At 45.9% G+C, this 9,363-nt stretch overlaps 1 protein-coding gene across 2 annotated transcripts in view; it reads left to right on the top strand.

Moving 5' to 3' along the window:
• Positions 1-332: 332 nt before the first annotated feature.
• Positions 333-9,363, top strand: part of TBXAS1 (thromboxane A synthase 1) — a 247,195-nt gene continuing 238,164 nt past the window's right edge. The window contains exons 1-2 of one of the 2 annotated variants that reach the window (XM_013173133.3): positions 333-653; positions 1,807-1,875. The gene's annotated coding sequence lies outside the window, so the exon portion shown is untranslated. The remainder of the gene's footprint in view (positions 654-1,806; positions 1,876-9,363) is intronic. The other variant, XM_013173135.3, reaches the window with a different exon arrangement.

The following is a 9,363-nucleotide window of genomic DNA, read 5'->3' as shown; positions in this document are numbered from 1 at the left end:
TTCACTTCAGTGAAGGATACAGTTAAGTACGGGCACGTTTGAAGGCTTGAGGCCAGTCATTAACTAATTAGCGTATGGGAACATTTGAGTTTCTCCCATCTGATTTTGCAAGTTATTTGGCAATACTTGCTTACGATCGTGTTTTCGTTCTTTTTCCCCTTCCCTTCCCAGCAAACCAAATCTCCCCCAGAACAAAAAAAAAAAAAAAAAGTACACAAACTTCCCATTTTCCCCTTACTGTAGACAAAAAATACTTGCTGACTCTTGGTTTTGTGTACATATGTGTATATATATATTTAAAATAAATATATTTATAGGTTTAGAGTGCCTGCTTCCTTTCCCCACGCAGCCACGCAGCCAGCAAGGGCACGGAGCGTGGGGAACTGCACACCCCGCGGAACTACAACCCCCACAGTGCGTGGCGAGGGGCAGCCGCGGGGGGCAAGGGCCGGCAGGCACAGGGGCTTCTGGGAGTTGTAGTCCTGCGGGTTGTGCCCTGACACTGCGCCGGGGGCAGCTTTCCAAGCACCTGTCCGCTGGGTGCGAGGCAGGATGACTACGTGCTCCACCGCTCCCTTCGGGGTGGTGCAGTGCAGCTGCTGGCTGGCAGGCCAACCAGGAACCGCTGGAAGAGGCATAGGAGACACGCCAAGGTAAGGATCTCACAGCGACTGCTGCGGAGTTGGAGGAGGAGGGGGGCTGTAAATCCCGCTGCCCCACCGGCTGTCCTGGCGTTGCGCTTTTGGCCGGCAGGTTTTGCCATCTCGCCCTTGTGGCACGCCGTTGGGCGAGCCAGCTTTATTTGGGTTGGCTCGGGGAAGCGTTTGCAGTGTTAGCACGTGGGAGCCGCTGCACAGGGATGCCATTCTCCCCTGCAGCTGTGGTTGGAAGTGCGGCTGCTGGCTCCGCTGGGTGAAGGTTAGCGGGGATAAATATTCATTCAGCCTTAGGAGAAGGCGGGGGTAGAAATCCCACTCCCTATAGGGACTGGAAATCTAGTGAATAAGGGTCTTATGACATCCAACTTCTTGCTGAATTTAAGCTTGCTTTTCTGAGCCCACTTTTTTTTCCCCTGTGTTTTTCCTTTTTCTCCTTTTATCTTCACTTTCTATGCCTTAATAGAAAGAAACAGCCAAATACAAATTTTGGGTAAGCGGCTGCGAGAGCATTTGCCTGTGTACATTTCCTTGTTCCAGCGTTTCTGCTGTTTGCTGCAGGGTGGCTGGGCTGTAGGCAACTGACATTCTCAGGCTGCGCAGATCACCACGGTCAGCAGGAGAAATTCTTGGAAAGAATTTCATACTGCTGCTCAACGAAACAGAGCAGCGGTCAGGACAGTGCAGGGAGGAGAAGCAGCTTCGTGTATTTCACAGTTGAGGTAAAACGCTCCCAAGCATTTTGGCGGTGGTCCTATGACAAGTGGCTTCCTGGGGAACTCTTTCAGCCTTGCTGTTGGTCCTCTCACCTGAGAGCAAATTTGCCAGAGAGTTTTTGGAAATCCTTGGCACGAGGATGCTCTGTGGGCCTTCCAGGGTTGAATGTACATCATGTGGACAGGGGCTGGGCTCATAGCTACTGCTTCTGGGGTGGCACAGCAGGCAGTGGGCATGCTGTAGGAGCAGAGTGGATGTTTTTAGCTAAGGCTGCTGTTGCAAGACTCTGTTTAAACGAAAAAAAGTGGAGACAGGAGTTAGTCCTAGTGACGATCCCACCCAAAGGAAGATGCAAGAGGCAGCTCACCGTTCTGCTGAGAACTGTGTTGCCCTTTTAATGGTAATAAAGAAGCCTTGCCATTAATCCCCACAGCTGCTGCCAAATGCTGAACAGGTCTGGATGATGAGGCAATTCCCCTCCTGCTCTGAGGTCGATGTGGAGGTATGTCTTTTGGGCGGGCTGGGCTCTGCCCCATGGGCTGCTGTAAAGCTAGAAAGCACACAGCTAACGAGCAGGTGCCCTTTGTGAATCAAATGAGGGCAGAAACATTAAGCACGGTGCTCCTGAATGCTTACTCACAAGGAGGGGTTATACATCTGAAATGAGGATGCTGTAGCTAATGTCAGAGTGGCAGGCAAGAAGCACCAAACTTAAGTGCCGTTACCTAAAATCCAGCTGCTGTAGTGGGGAGGGCTCATGGGTTTCTTCTCACTTGAAGTATTTCATACACCTCACAGGCTTCTGGTGTACCCAATGTTCTTACTGTTTACAGTAACAGACACTGCTAATGTGTATGTAATAGAAAATAATCTGCTTGGGCAGTGGTACTGAACCTGAAAGCATCCCATACACATTCAAGAACCTTTCCCAAATGTGAGTAGCACTAATATCAAAACCATATTTGCTTACAGCCTCTTTGCATTTCGGGCATTTCCCTACAAGCTGACACCACCTGTGTCAACTTAACCTGGGTAACAAGAGCCACTGCAGTACCAGCAGCTCTGTCTCCAGAGCAGAGGCATGGCCAGGGTGCCACCGAAACCCTGGGGCAGGGCAGGTGCTGGAGGAAGGAGGGTGATGGTGGTGGGAAATCCTGCTGCACTGGGCCCCGAGCAGTGGGTGCCTCTCCTGCCTCCCTCCTGGAGGTGAGGGTTACCCCATCAAAAAGCATGACCCCCCCCGCCCTACCTGCAATGTCTAAAACAGGCATGGATTTCCCTGTTGCATCTGTCGTCAGAGTGCTGCACAAAAAGCAATTGTGTCAGTTTTGTTTTCCTTTCCTGGTACATATCAGAAGTCAAACACCATGATGTGGCTAATGGTATTATATTGACCCACCTCTGTGGTTGCTATTAATATCTGAAGAAATTCCCAAATGTCACAGCCCCAATAATAGCACGGTTGCCTGCCCATCTTTCTCTTGCCAAACAGATTGGTGTCCTTTTATGTTATCAGGTCCAGTAATTGCTAGTCCAAATTTTGCTCCTTGCTAGTGTTAAGATGCTAGGGAGCAAAAATATGTATTAGAGGACTGATATACTTGTAATTGCTAGTGAGGTGGTTTGCAGCATCATTTGAGTAGTATCCAAATTGCCAATTCTTTTCAAAATAAGGAGTCTGAAGGGGCTTGGGGGAGAGGTATCCTTTTCTTCTCACTGGCTGCAAAAATATAACCCACCCCTTAAAAAAAAAATGCATTCAGAATCCAGCTGTAGCGCACAGGCTACTAAATTTCAATTGCTGTTTTTATGTCATTATTGCAATTGTAGTGATTCCGTAAAAGACAAGACAAAAGGTTGCTCTTTTCACTTTGAGCTCTTTCCATCCTCCACTTTTACAGCAAAGGTTACCCTGAGCAATGTGTACATATGTCTGTTCTAAGTGTAGAAATACATATTATTCATACCTTGTCAATGTATATGCTGGAAAACAGAAGCTGAATTTATAGCTATATTTCCTCTCTGCCGGGGCTTTTAGAGTTGAGTGTTTCAGTGTTTCCATTATAAACCCCTGTTTTCTGAGGTTTATAACAGTCTTGAAGAGCATAGCGGTCTTGAACCATAATAGAAAACATGTAATGTTGCATTTACAGTACAGCTGTAACTGCACGTTAAGGAGTGTAATCTTCTCAGTGTACCCACAATGCTCCAATAAGGTTAATTGGAGTTACATATACTAAGAGAAAAACAATATTTTACCCTTGAAGTTGGTGCTCTCCACCCAGAGAGCTGCAAGAACCACACAAGGGCAGTGCCTCTACCTCTGCCAGACTTACAGCTGCATTGTTCCTGGCTGTGACATTAAAACCCCACATGCACTGCAAGGCCCCAGGAGCACCCGCCTCCCTCCTCTGATGCCTCGCTGCTTCACAGACTTGCCTTGGAAATCAAGGCAAAGATGACCAGCAGATACTGTACCTCATCGAAAGTGTGGTGGGGCCTTCGTCCTGTGCGTCTCTGCTTTTCTGCCCTCGGCTTCTTGTCTTGCATAAAGATAGGTCCCTCCTGAAACCCCAGGCATTTCTCCATTTCCAGCCAGCTTACTCCATCTGGCATCTTGTGTTCTTGTGTCACTCTGCTTACTAGGGTAAGGTAAATAAACTGAAGTTCATCATAACATCCCATTGCCCCTGGGCTGTCTGAATTAGTCCAGCTCCTCTGCAGGGCACTTGGGCGGTTGCTGTTGTTAGCCTGAACTGCCACGGGTAGAGCTGGGCCTCTTCAAGAGGTGCCCCGTAGCACGGGGGGATCTGCATGGGACTTTTACTTCATGAAAAAGCGTGTCACTGTATTATTCACATGCAGCAATTCCAGCATACCTGGGACAGGGAGGTAGCTGCTCGTGCGTGTGTGACAGGTCCGACTCTCAGAGCTAGCACCTTGCTTAAATTTGGCTGATAGCTACCGGGCTCCACCGGGCCCGATGTCGCACCGGGCCAGTTCGGTTGCTTTGCGAGGTAACCGTGAGAGCTGGGTGAGGGGGCAATGTTGGCAGGTAGTGGTGGTCTGACTTAAAATGAACACCTTAAAACTGGATAGTGAGGGAGAAGAGCTGAAGTTAAAAGTGGACAGTTGCCAGGGCTGCTGGCCGGGCTCATACTAGAGCCGATTTATCATTGCAATTGCTCGCTTGAGCTTGTTGGACTTAATTGGCTGAAGGTAAAGAAAGCAGCAGCATGTTCAGAGTAGAAAGAAACTTCTAAGAATTGCTAAAAAAAAAAGAAAAAAAAAAAGACCAACCACATGACCCTTGGAACTTGAAGACTTTGTTAGGCTCTTTAGTGAGTACAAAGCAGTCCTCTCAGATTGTCACAGGGCCATGGTTTTCCAGGTTGAACCTTAGCTTTGATCAGCAGCCAGTAAAAAGACAAATTATGACGGCTAAAAGGTGTTTTCCGTAGGTTTTTTTTTTGTTTGTTTGTTTTGTTTTTGGTATTTCAGTGAAACTGAGAATACCTATTTCCTTTTTGCATTAGGCCAGCCACAGTTTAAGGCTGGGCTTATCTGCCAGCTGGTAGAAGGCAGCAGAAGGTAGGAAGGAGGTAGGAGGCTGGGCTCCCTGTGAACCTTATGCTCAAATACTGTCTGTGCATCAGTATGAGAGAGCAAGTTAGCATGAGCATCAACAGGGTTGAAATCTTAGTGAGACTAAATTCTTCTTGCTGTTTCAACTCACACGTCACCTTACTTAGTCTTCCACTTAACCTCTCTTCCCATGGTTAACAGGTCAGCTTATTGGGTTCATGCCCTTTTGGAAGTATTGCTAACCTCAAGCATTCAGAAATCACAAATTCACTCCCAGATTCATGAGACTGCAGGAAAAACATGCATTTTTTTAATTGAGCAATTAAAATAGCTTAATTAGTATTTTAGTCCCGATACTCTGAATTTCACAGCTTTGGAACATCGTTTTCCTTGCTGTGAGGGCTTGACCCTTTTTGCCCCCAGTAAAACCTGTATTTGTCACAATTGCACAAATGAAGAACTAGTGCTCTAGCAAAGCCAAAAACAATAAAAACACCAGCTAAGCCAAGAGTTGCAGGAAGAACTGAAAATCTGGAAATGCTGGTTTTGTTGTCGTGCAAGTTTGTTTTTCACTTTTTTTTCACTTTTTTTTTTTTTTTTTTTAATTTTGCCCCCTCACCAGTTATGCATCCGTGTGTTACAACATATCTGCTGAGAATGAGTGGGAGGTAGCTGAAGGGAATTCTGATTTGGTGAATTAGTGTACAAGGGGCCAGCAGAAAGGCCTGCAGTAAAAAAAAGGCGAAGAATGGGAAGGTACAAAAGGCTGAACTAGAGTAAAAACATCTGTATGTTACATTTGCCCTTCTGTAGCATTTAAGGGGTTGCAATTTGTATGTTAGTTGTTTGTGCTCCCTTCATAAGGGTAAGAAGGCCTTTGGGAATATTGGGCATGATCTACCAAGAATCATTCATCATGTGATGCATGAATTTAGGTAGAGAATATCCCCTGGATATGTTGCAAAAGACAAAGCTTTTCAGTGTTCTTTATATTGCCTTATTATTATTGCCAAACACAATCTTCTTGCCACAGCTCTGTGTGTTCCAGTGTATCATACATTTTGTGTTATCAGGGCCATCTGAAAATAATCTGACAGGATTGTTCACACCACATTTATTGGTATTTTGAAATTTTTACCATGGGGAACATCTTCAAAGGCAAGAGAGGCAACAGGACAGCAAGCTCCCTCTGCCTGTCTACAAAAGCCAGAGCAGAATTACCAAACCCTGCAGCGGGTGTTCTGCTGGAGAAGTTCCTGTTCCCCATGAACAGCTGTTTTTGCAGCCGACAGCAGAGGCTCTGTGGATACTGCTAAAGAGATGCTGAAGAACTGGGGACCTTAGTGATTGCTTTGAACTGTCAGGCTGAGTCTGTCTGCAGTTGCTTAGTTGTATTTCCTTTCTACATGTGGATGTAGACTAATAGCTTCTGGGTTTCTTGAAGTTTGATAAACCATTACGGTGGCAATAGTGTTAGTCTGACTTGCTTGATTTGACCTTTCTTTTTCTTTTGTGCCAGTTTACCTCCTCTTCTGTGGTGAGACTAGCTGGTGGTAGTGCCTGAATTGTAATGCCTGGCCTTTTTTTGTTACGTTCATATCGTCTAATCCATTGTACATTCTTTTGCTCTTTCATTTTGCTTTCTTATTCATCTCAGAGGGTTAATTGCATCCAATCACTCTGATGTTAGACAGTTAGAGATAATGCACACAGGCAGAGCTGATACTGTCTGCAGTTCCCAGCTGGGACTTGATTCTACCACTCTTAGTCAGCTTGAAGGCCTTAACCCATGGGAATATTCTCTGTTCACATTTGTGGGGCTTCTTCTACAAGCACATGCTTTTTGAAAAAATAGTGGCAGACCTAGGGTGAAGAATGGTTGCTTTCCTCATCTGAGATTCAAGGTTTTTGAGACTTTTGATACATTCCCCTTTTTGTTATTTTGAGCTCCGACAAGGTATTGATAAAGGCACGCTATTAGTGAATTTATTCTTTTAAATAAAAGAAAGAAATTGTACCTGTCATTATCTTTTCACCTGTTCCAGGCCTTAGTACTGAGCCTGCCAATTTCCTGAGGCCACTAGTAGGTCTTAATCATCCTGAGTGGCTTTACCTGAGGCCCCCTCACCAACCCCATCACCCCCTGCACAGGAGCCCCACTGAAATTCAGACCTGGGGGTTCAGCTTTTCCTGAGGCCTACTGGAGGTATACTTGTTTCCAGCCTTCCTTCCTGTGTGGACCGTGGCCCTATGGCTAAGAAAGCCTGTCTCCAGCCCTGTCCCCTAGATTGGGCAAATGTTGCAGCCCCCTTTCTAGCCCTTTTTGCTCCTGACTGGACCCCTGGGTGGCACACGGTCCTGGCATACCCCTTGGTGTGCTGCGGCCATTGGTGGGCCTCCCTGCTGTGTTCGCCTTTGTGGGGCTGCACCTGTTGGTATGGGCTGGTCAGGGTGGAGGTTGTCCTCTGCTCCCCTCCTGTCTCCCATCTTGGGGCAGCCCTGTACTTGGCCCCTGGAGCCTACCTGTGGGGTAGACTACTGGTGGCCCATATCTGCACTCTCTTTGACAGAGATACTGAGCAACACAAGCACCCAGTTCTTGACTTGTCCTTTTCCCAAGCAGAATGCAGGGCAGATGGTGGCGGTGGTCCCCCTGCAGCAGCCCTGGGATGGTGTGCTCAGACCTGCCTCTTCACAGCTGCTGTTCTTCCCCTAGTCCATGCTATTTGTTTCTTCACTCCCTTTCCTTCCGTTAGGATGACTTGAAGGATGCAGCGGCCAGGATTTCTCCAGCTGGCAATTCAGGAGCCACGTTACGCAGAGCAGTGCAACGTTGAGGCTAATTGCCTCCAAAGCTGCTGCCCCTTTTAAGGAGGCTGCGTGTAATCTTTCTCTAAAGGAATCTCTTTGTATCCTATTGAAAGGATTCCGTAATAAAATTATTGAACTGCAAACTGGAGAGGTAAGTTGGGGGATGTAGTAGCTACAGAGCACATTGAGCTCTCAGAGTGTTTCCATTAATTGGAGAAAACCAGTGTTCTGTATCTTCCTATCTGCAAAGCACAGAAAAGGACTGGGCTTTGTATGTTTTGGTGTCGATTCCACGGGCTAGTGGGTGAAAGAGAAGTTGATAAGCACGATTTAGTTAATTAAATTATAGAACACGGTGCTTCTGTTACGTTTTTCACAGTTCTTTCGATCTGTGGTTCAGCACTAAAATGCAGCTTGGAGAATTCAAGCCTTGAGTTTGCTATCTGAAGTAGCTTTTCAGTTGTAGAACGTTTTTCTTGGTGTTTAAAAACCGAACTTCATACAAGGAATTATAACTTACTGATTCTTATCACAGTATTGTTACGAAGGCAAACTTAATGCGGCTTTGTGCTACTACAAGACTAGTCTAGGCAGGGTTCTTTGGCTTTTGCTATCAGCGTGGAACTATTGATTCATGAACATAAATCCTTACTTATCTCCAGTCAACTTTATAGGGTAATGAAATTATAGGATTGCTTGAATCAATCAATGTTTCTAAAGCAAACTATAGAAATATAAACAAGTTAGAGATTATTTAATAATGTCAATTTGCTTAGAAATGCTTGGACATGGGCAGCAGATGTTACATTAATTTCTGCTTTCTCTGAAATTTCACTGGGGCTGCAAGACCTTAATGTCACTATTAGCAAGGTAACTTTATTTTAGAAACTCGTTCCAAGCTCTCACAGCAAGAGGAAGAACCTGTCATTCCTTTTGACCACAAAATCTGTGCTATTTCTAAGTGGAGTTCTTTGAAATAACTAGGATATCTCACAGCTTGTTGCTTTAGAGAGGACTTAGTGCAGTGGCACTACATTTAGTTAGCATAATGAGTTTTTTAGCCCCTGTGATATTGACTGAGTTTGAAGTACCAAAACTTTTAGTCATCTAAGATTAAATTTGTTAGTAAAGTACAAGCTTGCATTTCAGCTTTCCTAGAATTTTAAGTTGGGTTCCTGATTTCTGAGAAGCAGTTAGCTTAACATAGCCAGGTTCTGACTTGGGGAAACAATTTAAGTATAAAAGTCTGCCTTTATGTTTCTCAGTAGGAAGTGTCATGACTGGTGTGACCGGCAGAACTTTGGGTTCTTTGATCACGGGAAGGTCTATGCTACACAGGGCCTGATGGCACCGGATGGGATGTGCCTCTCTCGGAGAGGGGTAAGGATCTTTGGTCAGGAGTTGGCAGGGCTGATAGATAGGGCTTTAAACTAGAGTCGAAGGGGGAAGGGGCTAAAACCAGGCACGCCGGTGAAGACCTAAGGGAAGGTACGCTAGAATCAGAGGGGCTGTGTGCCAGTGAGGTCCTTCGGGCAGATCCACAAGGTGCTGAGTGTAAGGAGACGCACCTGAAGTGCTTCTACACGAACGCACG

Source organism: Anser cygnoides, chromosome 1 (genome assembly GCF_040182565.1).
Source record: "Anser cygnoides isolate HZ-2024a breed goose chromosome 1, Taihu_goose_T2T_genome, whole genome shotgun sequence".
NCBI classification, from domain to species: domain Eukaryota; kingdom Metazoa; phylum Chordata; class Aves; order Anseriformes; family Anatidae; genus Anser; species Anser cygnoides.
Note: the sequence above shows the minus strand (reverse complement) of the source record. Positions and strands in the feature narration are given on the sequence as shown.